The 27,989-nt window shown below is 38.5% G+C and overlaps 1 protein-coding gene and 1 long non-coding RNA gene across 13 annotated transcripts in view; one reads left to right on the top strand and one right to left on the bottom strand.

The window, feature by feature from the left end:
• bol (boule homolog, RNA binding protein) overlaps positions 1 to 27,989 on the top strand; it is a 335,751-nt gene that overhangs the window by 212,208 nt on the left and 95,554 nt on the right. The gene's annotated exons all lie outside the window — the stretch shown is intronic.
• Positions 2,977 to 27,989, bottom strand: part of LOC141402529 (uncharacterized) — a 28,189-nt gene continuing 3,176 nt past the window's right edge. The window contains exon 3 of the long non-coding RNA XR_012412651.1: positions 2,977 to 4,015. This is a non-coding gene — a long non-coding RNA (uncharacterized lncRNA). The remainder of the gene's footprint in view (positions 4,016 to 27,989) is intronic.

Raw genomic sequence — 27,989 nt, forward strand, 5'->3', positions numbered from 1 at the left:
TTCTTCAAACGACTGGCATCCACACCTATAATTGATTACCCAACGTTTCAAACACGACTGGAGGAAAGTCTCCTCTTTGTCCTCGAACAGCCTGGCATAGTTGACAGCATCGAGGCCTTCGATAGGTTAAGTTTCACCTTAACTGTTCGGTCGCACGGTCTGTTTTGTTCAGTCCTCGACTGATATGTGTGGATATGGCGTATAAGGCTGTTGTGGTGCTGGCATTTTCCGCAATCTAGTAGCGGGACCACCCTGACAACTAACCAGGCCACAATATGGGTGTGGCTGAAGACAAATTGAGAAGTCTTGTCGAGTTCTAAACCCCGGTTAATTCAGTTGCTTAAGCATCACCATTGAGATTCCGTGTGGTCCCAACCATGTGTACGTTTCGAATGACGTTTGCAACATCTCCCATTATAAATTGTGGGTTTACTTCCTAGGCTGGAAGGGCTCTTCTATCAAGCCGTTGAAGGCGACAGCCGTTCTATTATCATTCTATCCCGGATTCGAGATTGATTTACTTAATCCTGTACCAATGTACAGGATTATGTTCGTCAAAAAGCCTGTTGAGTAAGTCTCATCATGCTCATTTGCTAGTCCCGTCGCCCATGCTGGGAAATTTGGTCTGATTTCGGCTATTCGATCAACATTTATGTAGAGATCGGTTGCAGCAGTGATCATGTCCTGGAAAATTCTCACAGCTAGCCGAAGATCTGAAGGCAGAAAAGCTCTGTGAAGTGGCGACTGTTAAATTCTCTGAACCTTCAGCAATCAGCCTTTCCATGGTTCAGAAAAGTAAAACGGTAAGATTTAATGATGTAGAGTGGCCGGTAGAGTTGGGTAATCTAGTTCCTAGTTCCTTGTACTAGTTCCAAAACGTATGAGTAACATCATGCAATATAACGTGTGATAGTAAGTATACGCAGTTTGTTCAAAGAAAAAATGTGGGCCATTGGAACTGCGAAGTGAACTAGATAGTTCCATATAGTTCCTTTGACACAACTCTAGTGACCGGTTCATAGAGACGATGAACGGATCTGATGGTGACCGGGTGCTACAATGGTAATGTCTGACAAGCTGTGGCAATCTCCTCTTATCTAGGAGCCTCTACGTTCACCGTGCAAAATTTGGAGTTATCAAATTGATCGGTCAGCGCTGTACATCTCTTGTCATTGCCTAGGACGGAATGCCAATGCTCATGGTGATCATTGAAGTCCCCTAGTACATGACTGTTATTGCTCTCCAAGAACGTACAATTGTTGGGCTAATAACGCAAGGCACAGCTATTCATCGGCGGTATGGCCACATTAAATTATGTATGGGTCACTAGCTTTTAGCTCTAGCAAGAGCTTAAACAGCTGGACTGAGGGCAAATCCTACTCCTCCGTTTCTTCAACGATTCCGTCGCAAAGAACACTACCATCGCAACGTTGTAAGCTACAGGTTACGGTGAGCTTCGTTGCCTGGATCGCGGCGACCATGATGTTCCTCCGACTCATAAAATCTACAAGTTTACTGACTTTGTTGCTAAGACCGTTGCACTTGAATTGCAGAAACGTTGTGTTTCCGGGGCGCTGAACGACATCATGTGTTGCAGGGATGTCTTGTATTCCGACAACGAAGTTGGAGACACGCTGGGAGATAATCTGGCGCAGCAAGCAGAAACATAAGTCCCATCGCAGAGGTGCTGGAGGCGACTAAAACCAGAGCTGCCTCGGAAGTGCAACCATTCCCTACATTCATTACAATCTCCGATGTTGACACATGGTGAAGAAACGGAGGGAGCACAATGTTAGGTTGGATAAGTTTATAGGATGCGCAGCTGGCGTTGATTGTCGACAGCCACTTCACTTGGAGATCAGTGATCCATTGTGCACATTCTGCAAAGAGATAGAAAGGGGATAGGAGGGGAAAGGATGGAGGAAAGACAGGAAAGACCTGCAGTTGTCTGTCTAAGTCCTTTGACTGACAGTCTAAGGCACCAGTATAGCTATTCTGATTTCTTATTTACGTAGTTGTACGCCCTGAGATTGTGGGTCAGATTGACTTCTATATCTAGCAACCAGGTACGTCTTGCCAAATCCGGTTTCTCTGCGTAGAGCTTACCGACTTTGTTGAGGAACAAGCAAAGCGATGTCTTGACACATTCCTCCAACAGAAGGTCAGAGGACTGGTTTCGTTTTGTCAGTTCATCAACTGTCTTATTTCCCCCAAAATTGCAGTGCCCCAGTACCCAACAAAATTTAGCGTAATTGTTTAGGTGACGGTCACCGGTTCCAGATTCCTACGCATAAATCTGGTGCATTGAACCGTAGGATTGATGTCCACAAAATGTGAAAAATTTTTGATAAAAGTACAGTATATGGACATAACTCGGATCGTTTTTTGCAGCAGATTGTTCTCGCTGCCCCTATTATGGGTGCAATTTCTTTCGGGGACAAGTCCATAATTCCTGAATTGCCTTTGTAATTTTCTCGAACTTAAATCTAATTTCTTTTTTGTTCCTTAAGACAAGATCTACATCTTTGCCTCTGAGATAAATTCAAAATTTCTAACGGTTTGGAAGATATAGTCTTGAAAAATTACCCCTTTTTACATCAAATCCTCAAACCTTTGGAGACCTATAACCCCGAAAGTTGATGAGATAAGGAAAAACGGCGAGACAAGTGTCTTCCATTTTTTGGTCTTCTATCACGCTGCGGTGTCAGAATATAGTTAATAATTTTGGAAGATATAGTCTTGAAAAATGACCCCTTTTTACATCAAAGCCTCAAACCTTTGGATGCCTACAACCGCGAAAGTTGATGAGATATGGAAAAACGGCGAGACACGTGTCTTCTATTTTTTGGTCTTCTATAACGCTGCGGTGTCAGAATATAGTTAATAATTTTGGAACATATAGTCTTGAAAAATGACCCCTTTTTACATCAAATCCTCAAACCTTTGGAGACCTATAACCCCGAAAGTTGATGAGATAAGGAAAAACGGCGAGACACGTGTCTTCTATTTTTTGGACTTCTATCACGCTGCGGTGTCAGAATATAGTTAATAATTTTCTTGTTGCACAGTGTTTTCGAATAACTGTTATGGATTGTTCGAGAATGGTTTTTGATAATTCTTCTGGTTAAAACTTAATATTTTTCGAGAGAGATTTCATGCTTCCTGACATAATGACCCAAAAGTTCTTTCAAACTGTAAACTAAAAAATTTCTTAGAAACAAAATTTTGAAAAACCCCCAAAACACATAATTTTTTGGAAAAGAATTTCTGTTGTGTAGCCGGTATGAGATTTGTCCATTTATGTAAATTTTAATTCACAGAGGCTGAGAATATATCTTAGTCGCAAATGCTGATACTGACTCATATTTGTTTACTTCGGTCAACTCCTTGCTCTGCTTTTTTGCTCTTTAATTTTATTTCGATATATTTTTGTATTGTATATGTGTGCCAGCGAGGTGCAATGGTATGCACGCCCTCCATTTTTCAACGGTGGCAAAATACCCCTCAGTAATATTGGCGACATTTCCTGAGTATTTCAGCCTTGAAAACTTCTCCACAAGTGGTGTCTTAAGACACGCCGTTCGGACTCGGCGATAAACAGTAGGTCCCATATAATTGGGCTAAATATGAATCGGGGTGCATTCATTGATATGACAGAAGTCTCCCTTGTCCCGTATGGGATGTTGTGGAACAATGTTTTTTTTTTTTTGTTTGTTTTTATTGTGTGTTGAATATGGGTCACACGGGCCAACGTTTTGGTCCAGCCGATTTAAGTTTCCAACCGGATTGATTGCAAATTCGGAATTGACTGGGGGAGAAGGTGAATTATGAACTGGCATTATAGATGCACTTTTTGGCACAGTCTTCCTATAACAGTGAGTTGAAATCCAAAATGTCTTGAATTGTATTAAGGATGGCGTTCAAGGGTTATAATAAAGCCTTATTTAGCCGTTTTCTATTGTTTACGAAATCATTTATTTGCCACTGCCAATTTAACCTCCTTTACTTTTCGAATCTGAAAAGAAAGAAGAACAAAATTATTTGTGTTTTGTTTGCCATTTATTCCATATAACCTAAATTCTGGTAATTTATTATCTAACTTTAACAAGTGATTTGGAACAATAGCTTCAACACGTTTTTGATATTTGGCCAAAGTTGCACACACACATCCACACACCCCAGCATATATACACATATACATGGAATTAATTCAAGGACTTTATGGCTAATTGTATTTATGTGACTTGCATTTGGATGAAATTCTATAGAAATGTTTTTTTTTTTTTGGTATTTGTTTCGGTTGCTGGTCAATCCTCTCTAAGACCTCTTAAGTGTTTGGAAGTTTGTTTTTGGATCACACACACACAATACAAAAACTATATGTGTGTATGCTCGTACACATACACACATTTAAGGATTTCCAAAAGGAAAACAAAACAAAAACAACTTTCTGTTCAAATTTGTTGTATTTGTTTTTCTAGTTTTAATCCTTTCTCGTTTTTTTTGTTGCCATAGAATCAAAAGCTATTTGTTTTTGTTCTTAAAGCTTTTATCTAATTACTTCAACATGGTCTTTTATGAGAATTATTGTTAAATCCTCTTAGAAATAACGTATGTGTGTATGTGTTTTTTGGAAAATAGGGAGCTTACTATTTACTTCAAAGGAATACATTTTAATTATCCAAATAAATGTTTTCCCATATATTTTATTAATCTCTGAGAAGAAGCGAGGAAAGGAGTCAAATGGTGGGAACTAACCAAATGTTTGTTGTAGTCATGGTAGCATCCAAGGACCAATACAGATAATTATCTTCTTGAATATTTTATAAACCCATGGAAGACTAAATAACAAATTTCAGTCTATCGGTGGGATATCGACGTCACAACCTTCAGAATTACGAAAATCGGTAGGTACCCTTTATTGGGGTATATGTCTAAACGTGGACCCATACCTACAATTTTCAGTCAGAAAGGCTTTTACCTCCAACAAAGACTAAATACCAAATTTCAGCCATTTCGGTGGGTTGCTGTGGCCACAACCTTCAAAATACCGGAAATCGGGAGGTACACTTCTATGAGGGAATATGAAGGCGTGGACCTATACCTACAAATTTCAGGTGTAAAGTTTTACACCCCCAACGAAAGACTAAATACCGAATTTCAGCCGTTTCTGTGGAATATTGAGGCCACAACCTTCACCATACCGAAAATAGAGGGGTACCGTGCTATCGGCGGAAAAGTTTTATACCCCCAACGACAACTAAGTACCAAATTTCAGCCATTTCGGTGTGACAATGAAGCTAAAACCTTCAAAATACCGAAAATCGGGTGGTACCGTTTAATAGGGGCTATATGATGGCGTGGACCTATACCGACAAATTTCATATGGAAAGTTTTATATCCCAAAAGAAGACTAGATACCAAATGTCAGTCATTTCGGAGGAATATTGAGACCACAACCTTAAAAATACCGAAAATTGGTAGGAAGGTGTGGACCTATACCGACAAATTTCATATCCAAGTTTTATACCCTAAGTGAAAAATAAATTCCAAATTTCAGTCATGCCGCAGGAATAGGCAACAACCTTCAAAATACCGAAAATCGGTGGGCCTTTACCGACAAATTTCAGATGAAAGTTTTATACCCTAAACGAAGAATAAATACCAAATTTCAGTCATTTAGGTGTGATAATGAAGCTAAAACCTTCAAAATACCGAAAATCGGGTCGTACCGTTCTATCCAAACATCCATTAAATTACAAAGCTCTGTCTTAAATATTGCGAGCTGTATCTTGATTTCAACAAACGGACTGGCAGACGGATATGGTTATATAGGCTTAGAATTTTACCCTGATCAAGAAAGTATATACTTTATAGGGTCTCCGATGAATATTTCGACGTGTTACAAACAGAATAACAAATTTAATTATACCCTACATATTATGGTAGAGGGTATAAAAAAATAATAATTTCAAGGTGGTTAGTGCGTGAGATATACATACATATGTTTGCCTAAAGTAATCACCCTATTACGGTATAATCTATTACCAATTGTAAAACTATATGACAAGTCGTCATTTCCCTTGGATCAGAACTTCTCCCCATAATTGCTTTCATCAGCAGTCCGCCCTGCCACTCTGTTTACCATATGAACGGCGCAAAGGAGAGGTGAGTTGAGAGAGAGAGAGTTGTTGGCCACAAATAGTGCGATATGTCGGTCTATGGTAAGCTATGCGGCGCCATTTTGGTCCACGAATCCAAGTGACACGCGTTGGGGAGAGATTCAAGCTTGTCAGAATGCCGCCCAGACAATAGCAACTGGGTGCCTTCTCATGACTCCAGTGGTCCATCTACGTGAGGAGGCAAAGATTCTTCCAGTACAGCGACACAAGCACATGCTTTCGTTGCAGTACCTGCTCAGGTGTTACCGTGAGAGTTATCCCAATAAACATATGGTGGATAGACTCCGGCCATTCAGGCGGGTCTGCTAGAGTCTTCATGATCTAGAAGAAGTGGTCCAAGAGTGTTGCAGATGCCATAACAGGCCCGCACAATACACAGCATCTTTTCAAATGCCCCGCCAAACCGACTCAACTTACTCCAGTGGATCTGTGATTACATCCCATTGAAGCAGCCACGTTCCTGGAACTGGAGATTGACCTAACAACAACCAACTCTAGAAATTTAAATATTATTACGGAATTAGATTTAACTAACAGGGTTCGTTTTAGATTACGTTTCTACAATGCTTTATTTACTTTATTACACTTATTCACAACCGACATTAATTACTAAGCACTCAGCTTGACTCTAGTAAGCACACAGCTTTCCTTTACTTCTTCTTTAATCGACTGTTCAGTTTGACGTCTGGAACACAACTCACTCGCTGTTGCTGAATTCCCTTGTATTTATCCCAATCTCCTTTGGTTTCCGATATTTCTAGACCACCAATTTAGCAGTGCGATAAGCACTCAAACACATACTCAGCGTACAACAACAACAGCATGGATAATGACGTCACAACTATCAAAACAAGCAAAACAAACATAAAAGGGTACAACAAAGATAATAAGGAACTAAGTGATAATTGCATGATTTTTGGCAACACAAACCCTGCCTGAATTTGGAAGTGAGTTTCTCACTCCCTCGCCTAAAACGTCACTCCGGAGACACGCCAAGAAAGATCGTTGCTGAATTACATAAACAATTTCTATAGCATTATAATGATTACCTTTTATCACGTATGCTTACACTTCGGAGTGACTTCTCAGTGAGTTCAAATGCGATTGTTTACATTTATTTGAAAATTCAACACATTTCAACAAATATCGAACATTTTTCATTTTATGTGACGGTGGTGCAGTGGTAAGCATACTAGCTTTGCACTCTGAAGGTCCGGGTTCGCTTCCCAAGTCAGGCAAGAAAACAACATTATATTTTAAAATGACAAAATTAATGTAGGCGGAAATTTTAAAAAATAATTTTTTAAAAGAGCGTACTAAAAATATAAATATAAATAGATAAAAATAAAAAAAAATATTTTTTTAATTCCCAGAACTATCGCGAAAATGATCTCCAAGAAGTGTCCCTGGAGTGACTTCCAAAACGTCGCGCCGGTGTGTTTCAATTCTTCGCAACGGAGATCACTTCAGGGTGACTTCCACGACTATCGCCGCAACTGTTTTTATCGCCCCTGGCGACACGTCTAAGCCACTTCCGCGATCGTTTTAGCTTGCAGGGAAAGTGAACAAAAGCACATCAATAACATGTAAAGCAGTGTGAGGCAATGTGAGTTTCGTGAGCGTAAATTTACTCTCGCTCACCGCCAGTTAGTGTCTACACAAGTTGTGAGCGAGAGTAAATTTACGCTCTCGACACTCACATTGCTTTACTCTGATGAAAAGTAAGAACTAGAACAGCGTCGCACATTTGAACGTTTCTCTCTCCACACAAACAACTGAACTAATTAAAAAGCATGCACTCAATTAAAATTAAAGTATGCAATAGAAAAAGATGGTGAACATCGCTGAACTAGAATGATTGAGAGAGTAGTTGTTGTAGCCCGATTTAAATAAAGTAACTACTTAATAGAAGTATACGTTACAATTCAAATATTCAAATTAACGGAAATTTACTTAAACCTATCAGTTACATTCGTAACAATATTAATTCCTGTTATGAAAAATGTGTTCTTGTTGTTTCGCTAACTCCAATAATGTTATGTTTTCATAAAGAATGTATAACATTATTGTTTGAAATATATTGAAACATTTTTTTATTAGTACAGAGCATTTTTTGGGAAAACTATTTCAAATTAGCAACTCTTCACTTTTCAAATGAGAATACCACATATAAAAACCTCATTGTTTTATTTCTTCAAACCACATAGAAGACAATTCTCCTATTGTGGTAATAAATTCTGTGGCTTTAAGATATAAAAGTATGCTACAGTTTTCTTGCATCGCTTTGCTTTTGTGAATACGATGCGTCGTACACCATGTGACAATATTTAAAAGTTTGATATAAATATTTCAAAAATATAGCAACTGGTTTTACCTAAAATGGAGAATCTGTCTTTCCATGAGTACATAGAAAAGCAAATATTTTGTTGCCCAGTGTTATCAAAAAGCTATTACCAGTGACCTAAAAGTATGCCAGATATGTTTATGCACAATTAATCCTAAAAGCACACACTCACACAAAAGCAAAGGGAATTCTTGAATTTTGATTTCGGTAGAAAAAAAAAACAAAAACGAAAAATAGATGGGGTAGTTCCATAAAACATTATGTCAAACTCTCTTTTTGTTGCCATTATGATGATGGCATCTGTTGTGAGGGAGGGAGGACAAAAATCACATGGGAGTATTCTGTCTGTCGTGCTTAATGCCTAAGCACACAGATTTTGCCGTTCTATTCATTTTGTAGCATTTTGCAAAAGTCTGCAAATCCATTAGATCTTTCATAAATCATTTTCTTTATTAAACAAATAGTGAGAGAATTCATTGCCGAAGGGCAGCCATGAAAATAAGAAAAAATATAATATTTATATAGATTTTGTTTATGTAACATATTGACATCTATTTGCAAGAGTTGTAGAAGAAAACATCTTTTATAACTTTGTAAATGTGTATATGTTATATTCTCTCTTTAATGTTTGTAATACTGTGTTCACACATTTTACTGTTTTATTTCCCTTCATCTTTAATGGGCAGACAATTTTGGAAAGATTTTTTTGTTTTTATTTTCTAGACAAAAATATTTAAATTTACGATATTTTTTAATAAAATTTTAAATTTATTTTTTTTTAAGATTTTGTTACTCTAATAAAATGTTTTAATTGTTAGGTTTATCATTAACAATTATCTTCAATTGGAAAATAGTTGACCTAAATTGGTAATTCTTAAATAAAGTGGGAAAAGAAGAGTTTGTTTGAAAACATTAAGTCTGAGAGATATTTTTTTAGAGCGTTCATGATCGGAGAATGTTTGTCACGTTGTTTTTACTGGCGCTATATAGTCTCCCACAGACCGGCCTATTGCTTTATAAGGTTTCTGTGCCTGAAAAACCTGTTGCTACTTCTGATTTTGTCGCAAATAGCTGTGGCTTGCGCGGCCGTATTAAACATGCTGTCGAACTTTACATCCAATATCTTGAAACCAACCACTAACGGTCGGAATCAGAACACCATCGACCATCATTTCAGTCGCTCAGGTAGCGAACAGTGGATTTAGCTGCTGCACTAGGTCAGCTATGTAGACTTTTAACCTATCACATTTGTCATCGACAATAGGACCCGACGCCAAGATCTTACAATCATCCGCATACATTACGATCTCTATGCCGCCTGGAGGGTGTGGAATTTCAGAGAGGTAGAGGTCAAACAGTTCCGGAGATATCACCCCTCTTTGGGGAACTCCCTGTTTCACTATACGGGGTTTGGACTTCTTGTCTCTGAATTTCGCAAACGACTGGCGTCCGCACATATAGTTGATCACCCATCGTTTCAAACACGGCTAGAGAGTTGTATTCTCTATATCCTCGAACAGTTTGGCATGGTTGACAGTATCGAAGACCTTCGATTGGTCAAGAGCCACCATGACTGTTCGGTCGCACGGCCTGTTCTGGTTCAGTCCTCGACTGATATGTGTGGATATGGCGTGTAATGCTGTTGTGGTGCTGTGCATTTTCCGGAATCCCTGCTGATGTTGAGCAACTGGGAATCTGTTTCTCATTCTTTTGGAGGAGTAGTGCCTCTAGAATCTTTGCTACTGGCGACAAGAAGGAGATCTGCCTATACCTCTGCTGGAATCCTTACCTGGCTTCAGAAGTGGGACCACCTTGCCAACTGCCCAGGCATCTGGTACAATATGGGTGACTAACGATAGATTGAGGACACTTCTATATACTCAACTCCGGGTTCAGCCAGTTGCTTGAGCATTGCCATTGAGATTCCGTGTGGGTCCAATGCTTTGGATGATTTCGCGTTTCGGATGAGATCTGCAACATCGCTCTTCGAACACTCCTCAATCCCACGGCAGCGGGTTCTTTCGTACCGGATTGACCCGGAACAACGCAAAACCAATGTTCCGGCCAGCGGCTGCCACCTCAGTGTGTACATGTTCGTATTTGTTTCGTTTTTCTGTGTTGGGAGCAGCATATCCCGGAATGCCTGCTCCGAATTCTATTGGTCCGAGCCGGGACGGAAGAAAACCCAGGACCAATATATCTGTGCTCAGTTTGTCACATTCGCATCTTCACCCACATCCAATCTTCGGTGAGATGCAATAGATGTCAGGAGTGGGTGCATCTAAGGGGTTGCTCTGGACTCGTCCACGTGAGGGACTACGACAGGGACTATGTTGCTGCATGCTGTGTGAACACAGTTCCCAGTGAGTCGTCGTCGGATTATGAGACTCCCTCGTCGTCTGATTACGAAACTCCCCCGCAGTCCCCTCGACAACAACCACACACGCAGCCTTTAACACCAGCCGTTGTTGTCCCAATCCCCGAAAATGCAGCCTTTTTGCAATTGAATTGCAATGGACTCCGAGGTAAGATCGAGGAGATAGTAGATTTTATGAGTCGGAAGAACATCAAGGTCGCGGCGGTGCAAGAAACCAAGCTGAACAACAACCACAGCTTAGAGCATTGCGATGGTTACAATGTTCTGAGGAAAGATCGCACCAGAAGTGGAGGTGGGGGATTGGCTTTCCTATTGCACCAGTCTGTCCAATACAGACCTATCTCGCTTGAGCCTGTCTCTAATGACCCATACATGGAATGTATGGGGGTAGCAGTCAGGTGTGGAGCTGCCGAGATAGAGTTGCTGAATGTATACATCCCGCCGAGAAATAGCTGTATCCATGATTATAGGCCTGACATTAGCCCGCTCTTGCAAGGTCATAATCGTCTGGTCCTGGGGGATTTTAATGCGCATCATGAGATGTGGCATTCGACCCTCGGAAACGACCAGAGAGGTACAGCGCTGGCTGAGCAGATTGATAGCTCTACGTTTTGCACGGTCAATGAGGACGCCCCTACCAGAATTAGAGGAGAGTGTCACAGTTCGCCTGACACAACCATCGTGTCGCCTGGTCTGACAAATGACGTTACCTGGCAACCCGTCATTTCCCTTGGATCAGACCATCTCCCCATAATTGTCTCCATTAGCAGACCACCCGACTTCATCACCTCTGAACGCCGCACGTTCGTCAATCATAAAAAAGCTGATTGGCCGAGTTTCAGAGAGTTCACCAATCACCGCTTCAGAGAATTGCCCAATCCTTCTGATGTTCGGGTAGCGGAAAGGACGTTCCGGGACATCATCACTGCTGCAGCCGCTCGCCATATCCCTGCTGGTCGAATACCCGAAGTAAGACCAAATTTCCCAGCAGAGGCGACGGGATTAGCAAACGAGCGTGATGAGCTTCGTCGTATCAACCCCAATGACCCCAGAGTCAGGGAGCTGACACTGGAAGTTAACAGGCTGGTCGGCGAGCATAAGCGGAACAAATGGTTAAATCATCTGAAGAGCTGCAACATTGGAGCCGGTATAGGTGAATTGTGGGCAACGGTTAAGTCACTCTCGAACCCTGGAAGAAGGGAAGATAGGACCTCAGTCACGTTTGGCGACGTTACGTTGACTGACCCGAAGAGGTGCGCAAGTAATTTCAATCGACAGTTTGTCGAGCATCCCGAGAGTGACAGGGCGAAGAGAAGAGTATTACGTCGCATCAGATCTCTTCCTGCCGAGGATGAACCACCACAATTTACAATGGATGATGTTGCCAATGCCATCAGGAACGCTAAATCATCCAAAGCGTTGGGCCCTGATGGAATCTCCATGGTAATGTTGAAGCAGCTGGATGAGCCGGGAGTCGAGTATCTCACCAAAGTCTTCAACTTGTCGCTAGCCACTCTCGTTGTTCCCGAAGTCTGGAAAATGGGCAGGGTGGTCCCACTACGGAAGCCAGGCAAGGATGCCAGCAAAAGTGAATCGTACAGACCGATTTCGCTTTTGTCGCCCGTAGCAAAGACACTTGAGGCCTTGATCCTCCCCAGTATCAGAAATAGCTATCAAGTTGCCGATCATCAACATGGATTCCGTAAGCAGCACAGCACGACAACAGCGCTGCACGCCATTACCACATATATCTGTAAAGGACTCAACCAGAGACGGCCGTGCGATAGAACAGTGATGGTGGCTCTTGACTTATCAAAAGCCTTTGATACAGTCAGGCACTCCACGCTGTTTGAGGACATCGAGCAGACAACCCTCCGGCCAAGCTTGAAACGTTGGATAGTCAACTATATGTGTGGACGCCAGTCGTACGTGGAATTCAGGAATAAGAAGTCCAAACCCCGTAGAGTGAAACAGGGAGTTCCCCAAGGTGGGGTGATATCTCCGGAACTGTTTAACCTCTACCTCTCCTGTATTCCACCCCCTCCAGACGGCATTGAGATCGTGACGTATGCGGATGATTGCACGATCTTGGCGTCGGGTACCTATCCTGATGACATCTGTGAGAGACTGAACAACTATTTAACTGATCTTACCACCTTTTTCCATTCGAGGAATATGCAGATTTCCCCCACAAAATCTACAGCCACTCTGTTCACCACATGGCAACATATAACGCGATAGGTCGGTCTGTGGTAAGTTATGCGGCTCCAGTCTGGTCCCCGAGGTTGTGTGATTCGAACTGGAAAAAGATTCAAACTTGCCAAAATGCAGCCCTGAGAACAGCGACAGGTTGCCTCCTCAAATCTTCAGTGGACCATCTACATGAGGAGGCAAAAATTCTTCCTGTAAAGCAACACAATGAGATGCTTTCGTTGCAGTACCTGCTTGGATGTTATCGTGTGAGCCATCCCAATCACCATCTTGTGGGTAGGCCCGGCCCATTCAAGGAGATCAGGAAGGATATCCATGCTCTAGAGGGAGAGGTCCAACGATACAGGAGAGAACCCCTAGATCAACAAGCATATCAAGCAGTTTTAAATAGCATTCACACGGACGCAGTTGCCAAGGCCTTAAGCAATTATAGTGTGAATAAAGTACTTGGAGTACATCCTCCATCTATCGCAGCTGAGGAGCGTCAGCTGCCACGACAAACTAGAGTAGTTTTGGCCCAACTACGCTCGGGATATTGCAGTCGCCTAAATTCTTATTGGGCGGAAATCGATCGCACCGTGCAAGACATATTCCCAGTATGCGGCATGGGCCCGCACGACACACAACACCTTTTTAACTGCCCCGCCAAACCTACCCATCTAACTCCAGTGGATCTATGGCTACATCCCATCGAAGCAGCCACTTTTCTTGAACTGGAGATAGACCCAGAGCCAGATTGAACAGAGGAACGAACAAATAAACATAACAAAAACACTGTTACAACAACAACAACAACACTCCTCTGAGCCCTATCACTGTCGAGGTGCTTCAAAAGCTGCCGATTGAAATAACACGCGCATCTCTTCGGATCTGTCACTGTCACGCGTTCCCGGATTCGAGAGTTATTTAACCTTTACTTAATCCTGTACAAATGTTTCATTGTATCAGGTAGTCTAGCCACTTTTCCCGCTGGGTCTTCAGGGTTCGCACGACGAAGCTCATCACGCTCATTTGGTAGTTCCGTCGCCCCTGCTGGGAAATTTGATCTGATTTTGGGTATTCGACCCGCAGGTATGTCGCAAGCGACTGATGTCCGGAAAAATTCTCTCAGCTATCCGAGGAAATGTGGGAATGGTCAACTCTCTGAAGCTTTGATTGGTAAATTCTCTGAACCTTGTCAATCAACTTTTCCTGTGGCAATCTCCACTTATACTCGTATGAGCGTCTTCATTCAGAGTGGAAAGATGTGGATCAATCAATTTGCTCAGCCAGTGCCTAGAATGAAATGCCAAAGCTCATAATGAGAATTGAAGTCCCCTAGAATCATTAATGACCTCCAATAGCAAACAAATGTCGGGCATAACCCAAGGCACAGTTTTTCATCGGCGGTATGTACACATTCAGCAACTCTACCTCGACAATCCCATACTTTTCTGCTACCCCATACATTCATATGAGTCACTACACTACGATCTTGATACGTTGTAACCATCGCAACGTTGCAAGCTACAGGTGACGATTAGCTTTGTTTCCAGGATCGCGTGGACCATGATATTCCTCCGACTTATAAAGTCTACTATTTCGCTGTCTCTGTTGCAAAGACCGTGGCAATTGAATTGCAGGAACGATGAATTCCTGGGCGCTGAACAACGACTTCGCGTGTTAGATGCTGTGTTTGTTTTTGTTGTGGAGGACTACGGGAGTGTCTCGTATCCGACGATGAAGTTGGAGACACACTGAGAGATGCTCTGGCGCAGCAAGCAGCATAATCGTTGAGGTGACGACCCCTGGTCCATGATTCCTCGGAGTCAATCCGCCGGTGCATAGAACCGACCGCCGTGGGATTGAGGCCCATTGTTAATGTACCTACACAACATACGCCTTAAAAATGTGCATAGGAAACTTCTAAAATCTATTTGGTCACCCAAGAAAATCCCATTTTGTTTTAAAATTAAGGATATGTTCAGGTATTTAGCTGGCGGTACTAATTTGCTGTCAATTTCAGGACATTATAAACATAAATTATACGATTGTCATAAATAAGATTTAAAATTAATAAGATGTATTACTATATTTTCAGTATGCGTATATTAGGGTATAATGGCTATAGATTTTCTGTTGAATTATTAAAAAAGGCTAGAAATAAGATGGGAAAATTGCCCAGGTAATAACTCTCATTACCAAAGATTGGTTACTCATTACTTAGTAATGAGTAACATAAGTGCTTTGGCCTTGTAAAATTAGAAAATAAACCCATTATGCAGAAGTTGACTTGTTTACATTACATTGCAATGTTACATACCTACCGAACATACCCTTTAAAAATGTACGCAGGATACTTCTAAAACCTGTTTTGTCATCTAAGAAAATCCAATTTCGCTTTAAAATTATGAATCTGTTCAGTCGCAGACTGAGGGTATTTAGCTAGCGGCAATATTGATTCGTGTTTACGTGTCGCCAAATTGTGTTAAAAATCGAATAATTTTCGCTCGTGGTGATAGAAGAATTTGCTGTCAATTTTTTGGTATTATAACCATAAATTACACGATTATCATAAATTAGATTTAAAATTAATAGAAAGTATTACTATATTTTCATAATGTGTATATTAGGGTATAATGACTACAGATTTTGTGTAGAATTATGAAAAAATATATGAGTGGGTGGCCATTAAAAGCCGAAAAATAAGATGGGAAAAAAATTTCACCCGCAAAAAACTCCCATTACCAAAGACCGGCTACTCATTATACAGTAATAAGTAACATAAGTGGTTTGGCCTTGTGAAATTTAAAATAAATCCATTATTTTTGAGCTTACTGGTAATGCAGAAGGTGGCTTGTTTACATTACATAGTAATGGGATATTCGGTACGTGTGGCTCCCAAATTTTTGCTTGGTTGTTCTGCTTTCAGAACAGTTGACATGCTTTTTTAAGATGTACCGTCCAAAACACACCAAATTTTGCGTTACATAAATAAGGTCTGAACTCAGAGTGTTTTGACATTTTTACAATATGTGGTATTTGTGGAAAGTGCTCACTGTCTTACTGACACTGGAGATGTCTGCCGCAAAACTATGTTGGATCTGTCTATAGGTCAAAGTTTTTTAATGTCAGTGTACATACTTTTATCGACTAAACTTTCTTACTTGTTTGGACTCATTTGCATTACACCCTAATACATAAAATAGCGTGAGTGTGTGTAGGTGGTGTACATTAAATGCCACAAATTTGTTTATTTATATAAAACACACATTCTAACCATATCGCGGTATGTACAATACAAATGTATGTATGTACATATTTATAAGATGCCTCCCGGCCTGCGACAATGGTCGACACTCGTTGGCAGTTTGTTCGCTATTTACACGGCGTACACACAGACTGAATGGTGACAGGCAGATAGATAGTTGGAAGAAATGTGTGTTTTTTATTCAAAAACCCTCCTCTGTCCTTTAGACAACACCATCACCACCACCACCACGTGTAGTGCAATCATGTTTGATGGCATCCCTTCGTGTTCCCCTGTCGGGGTCTGGCTATCTCTGTGTTTAGGGGACGACGATATTTTTAGGTCCAATTCTGCTACTTTTATTGCCTGCGGTTCACTCTCTGTGTGACTATGGCGGAATAGAGTATGAAATAAAAAGTTTTGTTACTTTTTTGTTTTTTCTTATATTTTTGTTTTTGTTGTTGTTTTTTGGTTATGGTGAAATTATATATTTTGAGAGAGAAGAAGGAGGTACACCGTACGGCATTTCGACATGACATTAATATTGTCGCTCACAAGTTTAAAATAATAAATTCGAAATAAAATGTGAAACACTTTTGCTTTTGTTACACTTGGCTGATCATTATTTTCGTCGTATAATGTTGACTGCCACGATGGCGATGATGCGATTACCAAATTGTAGACTACTTTGAGGGAGGATGTAGGTGTGTTTGTGTAGAGATATGGGGTATGGAAATTTACAGTGCGATACAGTGCATTTTGAAAGGAATAAAAAAACACGATGACCTAAAGTACCAGAAATAAACAGTCTCATCAAGGTGTAGTAATGTGGGAGATATGCAAATAAAAATTTGTATATTAACGTGGTTTGCTGTTTTTATAGTAGAAATTATAAACTTTAAAAGGAGCGTAACCGTTGCACAGTGGTTCAGAATCGTTTCAGAATCGTCAAAACCCTGTAACTTTTGAACGGATGGAGATATTTTCATAATACTGTTTTTGTTCGACAGATAACACTTTTCTACACAATTAAAACCACCAAATTTGGTCTAGCGGTTGCAGAGGAATAAAATGTCAAAGTTAAAAATTTTATTTTTTTTTGATATTTTGCATCAAAATATGAGGGTTTTTGAGTTTCTTCATATGTTCTAACCCATGGTAGAACAAAGAAGGTAAAGTAAATACTACAACAAATACAAGTCACCAACAACCACAAAGAAATTTGTTTTTTTTTGTAACGTTACTGTCACCAGTACATGTGAACAAAATAAGGAAATGTCTATAAATTATTGGAATTTATAAAACTAATATTTTTTCACATTTGATTAATCCCATAGTCGTTGTTTTAATATTTTATTAAAACAACTTTAATTTATTAGTGGGAAAAAAATTTGTTACATTTTCAATTTGAAAGTATCCATATCATTCTACTAAATGGACAATTTCACGCAAAAAGTATAATTCTTGCAAAAATGTTCGGGGTAGCTAAAAAATCATTGTTTATGAAATCAAAGAAGCACAGGGCTTTAATTTTTTCAAATTTAACAAATTATCACACATATTAAAAAATATTGTACCTCTTCTATAAGAGGTGTTATGGTGTGCGGCACGTTGCTCGGACTTGGAAGAGGTAATATATCATTTATATGAAGAAGTCTTTACGGGAAATATTTTTTTTAATGATATATTTTTTCCTCAGAAAATATATCCCTATTATACAGCGAAAATAGAAGTAAAAATATAAAATGTCGAATGGAATTTGACACTAACATTACAGCCCAGTTCAGTCAGCTGGGTATTGCTCTTACCTTATATTGTTCTACCATGGTTCTAAACATTTAAATAAGGTCAAACCCTAATAAACAAACCATAAAAATACAAAAAAATTAAAACAAACTTTTTCGGATAAGATTTAAAAAAAAAAAAATTAATTTTTTTTTCCAAAATTGAAAAAATACTCCTTGGTTTTTCACAATACTTTTATAACTCTTATAACAACTCATATATTAAAAAAATTTCAATTTGTGTCAGGGTTTCGGAGTCGGAGTCTACGAGTTGTAGTCGAGCAATTTTGTTGGAGTCGGAGTCTAAGTCGAAAAAAATAACTCGACTCCGACTCCGGGCAAAAATTATATAACATATAGGAAGATATGTATGTATTGGAGACTTGTACATATTTAATATTTTTGAATGGCATTGAAAATTACCCTCAGAGTCGACTCCGGAGTCTGGAGTAGTAAAAAAAGTCGATTCCAGAGTCGGAATCGAACTAAAAATCACTCGACTCCGAAAACCTGATTTGTGTGAAAAGGCTATAAATTATATGGGAAACGGTATGGAAAAAATACAAATTTTTACCCATGTAATTTCAAAAAATTTAAAAAGGTATTAAGCGGACGGAACGTGACGGTTACAAAAGTATATATTGGCTGAAAGATGATAGTCTTGGGCATCATTCTGTGGAAACGGAACATTGTTCCAAGCTGTTCCCTAAAAGTTCTTGTCAACTAAACTTGGAATTTCACTAATTTATTAAAACTACTCTTAAAAACAACAATATTACCTACCTAACAAAAACCAACAATGAACACAATATCTCTTATAGTTTCTGGGAAATAGCTGTTTCTTTGTCCAGAAATCTGCAAAAATTACTTATTTTCCAAAATTGGGAAACATTTTTCGTCTTTAACAATCGGTGACAACAAAAAATGGGGGCTTTGGCCAGAAAAATCGATTTCTGAACCACTGTGCGTTGGTTGGGTTTCCTTAAATGAGTAGCAATAATTTTATTACGGAGGTACGTTTATATGGGAGCTATACCTAAAGGTGGACGTATATTGAACATTTTTTGCAAGGAGGTATGTTGTCCCCTCAGAACTCAAAATGCAAAATTTCAGCCAAATCGGTTTGAAAATTTGGCTAAAATTGTCAAAATACTGAATATCGGGAGGTACGTTTATATGGGCGCTATACCTAAACGTGGACCTAGGGAGGTACGTTTATATGGGAGCTATACCTAAATGTGGACCAATATTGAACATTTTTTGCAAGGAGGTATGTTGTCCTCTCAGAACTCAAAATGCAAATTTCAGCCAAATCAGTTGGAAAATTTGGCTAAAATCGTCAAAATATAAAAAAATCGGGCGGTACCTTTATATGGGGGCTACACCCAAATGTGGACCTACATCCATTAAAAGTTGTTTTCTCTCTTTTGGGCTCGTTATAAAACTATGTTTAAAATTCCGAGGCGATAGCTCGATTAGAACTATTTTTGGCACTCCTTTCCATACGAATGTGACCACTATGCATGGCTTCAAGTACCGCTCCTTCGAGTAGCTTCACCGGAAAATTTCAAAACATTTTAAAATTTCTACCGTATGTGTTTAACCCTTTGTAATTTGGATCACAAAGATAACATTTTTCGTACTGAAATAATGATCCGAAAGTTTTTATAACCTTACATTCGCGAACTAAAATGTCTAGTGTACATGAAAAATCTCGAAATTACTATACGTAGAGAACGAATATTGTTGAAGCAAACATATTCTGGGAGAAAAACTACGATATTGTAAATGTGAATAAAATATATATTGTTACAGCAACCATATTTTGCATTAAACACCAAAATGACAACAAATGTATGGTTGCTCCAACAATATACATTTTTTATATATTTACAATCCCCTATTTTTTCCCTCAGAATATGTTCGTTTCAACAACATTCCTTTTCTGAGCCTACAAGACTTGATCCAAACTGTGGAATATTTATTTCAAATTTGGGTCAAATTGTAAAATGGACTTCATCGATGGAATTCGGGTATATTCCTTTTAAGAGTTTAAAATACCAAAAGAACTATCGAAGAGCAAATCCATATAAATGAAAATGACATCAAAGCCGACAGGATAATAAGTACGGGTAAAGTAACTTGGGATATTCACAGCTTCTTTCTCTCCCTACCAATCCCCGTGGTCAGATGGTATAATATCAAAAATGATGCAAAGCGCGGAAGGCATATTGATTAAAAAGGTTTTTTTTCTTTTTTGTAAATATTTATATTCTTTAAATCATAGTCTGTAAGTAAATTATGTTCCAAAGACAAATAATATTTGGCTAGTGCAAATCCAATGTAGATGTCTATTTCTCAACTTTGAGAATTTAGTTGGAGACCTGTAAAGCGGGGTCTTCATACTCAAATCAGTGAAACACAGTCAGAAAAATTCTAAATCAGGGATGCCCACAAACACACATTTGCAGATTATAACTTGCGCTAGTGTGAGTGGAAACGTAAACAATGCATCAACCTAACGAATGTGTTTATAGTGTACGTGTGTTTCGTATGCCCGCGGGCATAGGAAAGTTGTTGTTTGTGGCCATCCCTGTTCTAAATGCTCGACAAGCCTTTCATCATTTCAGCTTAAAACGCTCGAAAGACTCATCAACGTTCAAATTCGAGAAAATATTGAGAACTCAAACAACATACACTGACGCTCACTTGAATAGAACCCCCCTGCAAAATTTTTTTCAACCTCCATTTTTTCCGAATTATACAAGATATGAAGTGTTTAGGTTTTATTATATTTTGCTTCATGTGTTTGGAGTAAACTCAGTCATTCAAATCCAATTTGTATAAGAATTATGCAAGGAAAACAAAATAAAGTCAAAAATTTAAGTAAAAAATTTGGCTCATTTGAATATAACCCCCCTTTAAAACTTGGGAATACAGAAAGATTGTATTAGAATATCGATGCATATTCACTCTACTCTCTACGAAGTACTTTAAGTAATATTCAGTAAAAGTATATCTCTCCTGATTAAGGATACACCCGTATATCCTGCTTTGGCAAGGAGTCTTTAAATAATAAAGCTTGCTTTTTTTCTTTCAACAACTTTATTTTTGGAAGCGTATTGTCTCCTTTAGTCGTATATTTTACGCATAAGTCATTCCCATACATTTTAGAGAACATTTACCACTGTAGAATACGACGGCCCCTCCAGGATATCCGCATTTCTTTTCAAAATTTTAAGTTTTGCTGACTACAAATGTACAAAAGTTTATAAAATCGTGATGAAATTGCCACTCGGAATATCCGAAAATGCTTCTCACTACTGGAAATGCCTGTTTTAGAACTTCTTTGTAAATTGTTGTGCGCATTTAGGGTGAAAGAAATTGAAACTTAAAAACTTCATATCTTGTATAATTCGGAAAAAATTTAAGGTTGAAAACAATTTTACAGGGGGGTTCTATTAAGTGAGCGGCAGTGTATCTTCCAGCCAACACACTTATCTTTAAGGGCGCCCGACAGACACAGCCCTAGACGAAGTTGTTAGGACTATTGAGAACTATTGAGAGTACACATAATACACCTTTGCCTTCTTCCAAAATATAGAAGACGCCTTCAACAACGTCGGTACCTCAGCTAGATAATGCTCTAGACAACTGCGGTTTGGAACCATTTATCAGTGGCTAAATAACCACCATGCTGCAGTGTATAGTATTTAGTACCACACTAGGAAATGTCATGTTGTCAAAGTACGTAAATCGAGGAACTCCACGAGCTCAGCTTGCCGCCTTCTGTCAAAGGATACTCTGAACAGTCTCCTCAACCTTGGTATTGACGAGTTTTTCTCGGAGCATTTGAAAGTGGGAAAATATTTTTCTTCTTGAAAGGTTTAGCGATTTTTTGTAGCTCAGGAGATCTTATCCTGTAGTGGAGGGCGTATTCTTGAAATTCTTTGGAGCATCCCCCGTTTCTTTTCTCCTGTTTCTTTTGAACCCCTGACCACTGCACTTTTTTCGTTGTGAGTTTTGCGATACTCTCGCTTACTACATCTACCATCTTGTGGACATCCTCTTTATAGGGATTTTCCGCAGCGGGGTCTGTCGGTTTATGAGTCAGGGTCGCTCCCAGTCGTTGCCGAATTTGACGATTTATCGTCATTTTGACGATTTTTTGACCCAAAATTGAAAAATGACGATTTGACGATTTTATGGTCTAAAATGAAGATTTTTCACGCAAGTCAAAATTGCATGAAATAAAACATGATAACCATATTTTGACCAAAATTTCAAGAAAGACTTTAAAGAAGCAATGTTGCAAACTCTATTTTATGAGCTTTTTTAATGTTCTTAGCAGGTTCCATCTAGATTGATCGACTATATTTTGGTACATATCTGATGGTTTTGCTTCACCTTCGAATTGTATCACCTGAAAATATTCAGTTAGGATTGTTAATTTTTTACAAGAAATCTACCAAACTTTTTTAGAAGATTTTTATTTTAATTTAATTAATCGAGCTTTTTATGACCTAAGGAGATTACATTGAAAAATTGATATCTAGCGATATCGTTAGCTGGTTAGGTTAACATCATCAGGCATATTAGATGTTGTTGCTAGACAATTTTCGCCATTTGGAGCTCCTATTTATACATCCAAGATTGCAATTTTGCATTTGTGAAGTTCAAATTGAAGCTTTTTTTTATTTCCAAAGACGACTCATTTGTCCCCCTTATATTCCAGAAATCAATTTTTTCAATGTTGCATTTCATATTATTTTATCTGAAAGGTCACACCGTGACCTTATTTCGGAATTTTTTTATTGAAAAATATTGCATACTTTTCTGACAAACGTATGCCTACGAAACACTGTTTTTACTGAAACTGTTTGGAGTGCCCACTGTAGCTCGTCCGATCAGCATTTTTTTTAAGATCATTGAGAACCTAATAGTCTTGTCCTTAAGCGAAAGGGAATTCACTATATGTATCTAATTTTAAAAAAAATGGTGAGCTGTCAAATTTAAATTATGATTTTAACAAAAAAATTGATAGTATTTCCGCCATAAAACCATCAAAAAAGAAAAAAATAGAAAGTATGTCGCTTAGGGACAATCTTTTTATATTTATAAGTATCAGACAAAAACATATAAAGTTCGAATCATCCGTATTCGAGCTACAATGGGCACCGTTATGTTACATACGAAACACAGTCATTTTTTACCCTTCCAACGCTCATATCGCACCTAATTTTTGTCCGATCGATTCGACTCTATTCTATCTGTACTTTAAAATTAGCTTGTAAAAAATGTATGCCTTATCTAGTCAGTCTCACTGACATAACTATCAGCGAACAATTCGCATTAAACAGTAACCAAACGTAGTTTTGAAGCACGTTGCCGATTTTTGACGATTTTCCAATTTTTTAACTATGCCAAAGGATTGGATCTAAAATTGGCTTTATCTTTTGAGGGTCAATCGTTTGCGAAAAGGATGGGTGGAGATGCTTACAAATATTGGTGCGGAATTAGACGTTATCCCATGTAGACGTTGTTTTATTTCCCGATACGATTTGTACCAAATAAACTTAGGGTTCGTTTAGATCAGCGTCAGGCACCATACTTTTCTATTGCATACTTTACGGGGCGTCATTGTGTGAGTGCATGCTTTTTCAATGGGTTGAATTGTGTGTGTGGAGAGAGCAACGTTAAATGAGCGCACACGGGTACCTAATTGCCTGACCTGGGTTTAGATTACAATTCAAAAATGATTTTTGATTTTACTTTAACTATCGGTAAGCGACTTTATTTACTAAGCACGCAGTAAACTAACGGTTTAAGTTCGTGGTCTGAATCACAACTGAGAGACTAATCTTATCTCTTCTCGTTACCGACGTTTCTAGAAGGAAGATCTGGTAACATATCAAATGCCAACAATTCATCAGTGTAACAAATACATATATCACTCACAGTGAGGGAATAATAACACATACATATACGGGCGAAAGGGTGACAAATACAAGAGAATGAATGAATAGCAATGACGTCACTGAATGGTGAAAAACAAGAGTACAACAAAAACAATAGCAAATTAAACAGGGCAAATTTTGACTAAGCAATAATTTCATGATACAGTAGTTGTTGTTGTAAAACTAAATCAAACAAAGTAACTGCTTAAATTTCCGTAAATTTCATATTGTTGATTTAACGGAGAGATTCATCTAAATTAACTTAATGCCATCAGTTACATTCGTAATAATATGTTCTACCAAATCACTTGTACCCATGCATGAATAGCATGTTTGGCAGAGAACATTTTGCTGGGAAATAATTCAAAATCATATATTCCATTCCATTGAATTGTTTTCCACAATTAATTTGTATAATTTGTTCATACATCACTTTTATGCATTTAAACTTATATTTGGCAAAGTATTTACTTGTATGGACTCCATCCGTAAAAGAACATACATACATACATACATATGTGCATATTAATTTATGCACTTCTTTGTTTTATGACATTCTAATTAATTTATATAAAAAATAGTTGATGCTTTTATAAACGGTAGATTATATTTGTTGGCCTAAATGTATGCAGAGAATACTTCCATAATTAATCCTAAAAGCTTACTAGTACTTTATTTTAAAATATGCATATATTTTAATACAGTTGACATAAAAATGTCATGATTTTAATTTAATATTAGTTTTTTTAAGTCAACTATTGTGTTGAACACCATCTGTCACATTATAATTCTCGTTGTATATTCTTGTGCCAATATTCTTAATTTTTCTATAGCCAACAATAATGTGTATTTTGATGTTAGTTTTCGTTCTTCTTTTAATTCTTCTTTGAAATAACTGTGCCATTTATCCTCCCCTAAAAGTATAGACGAAATAATTATTGCGCCTAATAGTCTGCCAAGTAAATACAGACACAATAATAACAATGCTTGTTGTATTGAAACAGAATGGATGTCAAGGTATTAAGATAATGATAAACAAACAAACATACACACGTATGTATGCCAAAGGAAATAATTCAAAATGTTATATCAAGGACAAATGTGCGACAACTACATAAATTACAATAAAAATAAATTATATATTTTTTTCCTGAAGATCCAAATATATTTTAAGACATCATTTAGTTTTACGAGCAAAGCAACATAAAAAGGGCGTGGTTGGTAAAGCCACCTGTAGAATATCGTAATAAATACACATTTAAAAACTTTGTGATTTTTCCTCTCATATATAAAATATTTCTTTAGCAGATTATCTAACAATCTGTTCCAACTCACTGTCTGTTGTTGTCCGCTAATGTATCTCTGTGTTCGCATCTTAAGGAAAACTGTCAAACACAACAAAATAGAGGCACATAAACAAATACTCAAAAAGAAAATAGCAAAAAAGTCATTAAGAAAGAACAAAATCCCTCTCTTTACTTTTATGTTTGATGAAGAACATGTTGGTAAAAGGGGGTCACAGAACAAAGGGAGTATAGTTTAGCTATATCATAAGCACGAACAATCATACGTATCTATAAAAATAAATCGAAATATTTCCTTTTGTCTTCTATATCTTCTTAGCAGAAGAACAAAGTGGCAAATTCAAAAACCATGACATTTGTTTTGGTAATATTTTTTGGGCAATACCGTCAGTCTAGGCCATATTACAAACACAAACGGAAATTTTATGAAGATAATTAATACAGTGTATCAAATAAAATGTGCGGAATATCTTAGAAAAGAATATGCTTCACAACTATATCTTGGCTTAATAAAGTATTTGCTTGAAGAGGTTTGTAGTGTGTCAAGCTTTTTGCCAAAAATGGTAAAAATGGGGGTTTGTTCTGAATCTTTGCACAAACTTTGTCCATTCGAATTTGACGTTTAACTTTATCTGTTAAATCTCTTAATCGCTCTTCCGCTTAAATTAGTTACTTCAGGGATCACTGTGGTCCTGACCACAGCATTATCTTTTTATTGTTTGATTCTTCTCGATACAAACCTTATAAGATACGACTGCTGTTATACATGTCATTTAAATATTTAGGTCCACTCTCTCTCTCTCCGTGCAAAGTTCAAAATTTTGCAATGGAATCCAGTTTTGGACTATTTCTTCAATCGTTTTTATAGCGGATAGTTTTTGGGTTTACTGGTTACAAGTGTTGATTTTTTTCTCAAGATATGTTGTTTGAATCCATATTTTCTCGAATATGTTCTTGTATGATTCTTTCGGGCGATTTAATCAAAAATGATATAAGGTTTATGAAGTCTTTAGCATTCTCGTGTGTACTCATTGCTACGTAGTTAGGGCTAGAGATTCGCTGAAGACGTGCACTGGCTAAGTATTAACTATGCCTGCCACGTTTTTCAAAATTTTTGTTATAATACCATCTGGCGCCGAAGTTTTGCTGGTGATTTTGCTCGGACTTATTATATTGTCGGGGTCAATGTTATTTGTATACTTAGTAATATTGGTTTACTCTGGAAGTGCGTCTTAAGAAGAATTTCAAGAGCCTTGGGAGAATTTTCCGACCAGGAGCAGTGTCGAATTTTGTCATTACTCATCCAGCTAAATAGTCTGGCTGATCTAGGGGTTCTTTCTTGTGACATTGGACCTCTCTTTCTAGATCATGCAAATCTATCCTGACTTGCCTTTGTGTGACCCGTCGTATCCACCGGAATTCTGATACCATGGCATTCAACTCAGTGCTCACCTTTGCAGTCCATATGGTGAACAGATCAGGGAAGGTACCTGACGCCAAGATCGGCATACCTTACGATCTAAATGCCGTCTGGAGGATGGAGTACGGGAAGGTAGAGGTTAAACAGTTCCGGAGATACTACACCGCCTTGGGGACTCCCTGTTTCACTCTAAGGGGGGTTTGGACTTATTGTTCCCGAATTCCACGTACGACTGACCTCCACCCATATCATTGATTACCCAAAGCTTCAGACTTGGCCGGAGGGTTGTTTGCTTAATGTCCTTAAACAACATAAAGTGCTTGACAATATCAAATGCTTTTGATAAGGCAAAGCATTATCTGGTTGAGTCCCATGCTGATGATCGGTAACTGAATACCTACTTCTGACTCTGGGGAGGAGTAAAACTTCAAGAGTTTTTGCTAAGGGCAACAAAAGCGAAATCGATCTGTAAGATTCACCTATGCTGGCATCTGTGCCTGGCTTCAGTAGCGGGACAACCCTACCCATTGTCCAGACTTCCGAAGCGATGTGGGTCTCTGGCGACAGGTGGAAAACATTGGTGAGATACTCGACTCCTGCCTCATCCTGCTGTTTCGGCGTTACCATGGAGTTTTCATCAAGGCCCAAGGCTTTGGATGATTAAGTATTCCTGATTGCATTTGCAGCATTATCCATTGTATATTGTACTGGTTCCTCGGCAGGAAGAGATCTAATGTTGCGTAGTATTCTTCTCTTCGCCCTGTCACTTTCAGGGTGCGCGACAAGCTGTCGATTAAAATAACTTGCGCACATCTTTGGATCAGTTAGTTTAACATCACCAAATCTGACTGAGCGCCTATCATATGCTCACCTACCAACCTGTTAACTTCCAATGTCAGCATCCTGTGTCAGAATGTCCTCTCTGCTACCCGAACATCAGAAGCGTTGGGCAAATCTCTTAAGCGGTGATTAGTGAACTCTAAAATCGGGTGGTCTTCAAATGGAAACAATTATGGGTAGATGATGGGACATGAGAGAAACGACGGATTGCGAGGTGACCCGATGGTTATATCTGACGAACTGTGACAATCTCCGCTGACCGTGCAAAATGTAAAAATCTGCTTAGGCAGCACTATACCTCTTTGTTCATTTCCGACTACTGAGTGTCACAACTAATGATG

This window comes from Musca autumnalis, unplaced genomic scaffold, assembly GCF_047663935.1.
Source record: "Musca autumnalis isolate F117 unplaced genomic scaffold, ASM4766393v1 scaffold_4, whole genome shotgun sequence".
Classification (NCBI taxonomy): domain Eukaryota; kingdom Metazoa; phylum Arthropoda; class Insecta; order Diptera; family Muscidae; genus Musca; species Musca autumnalis.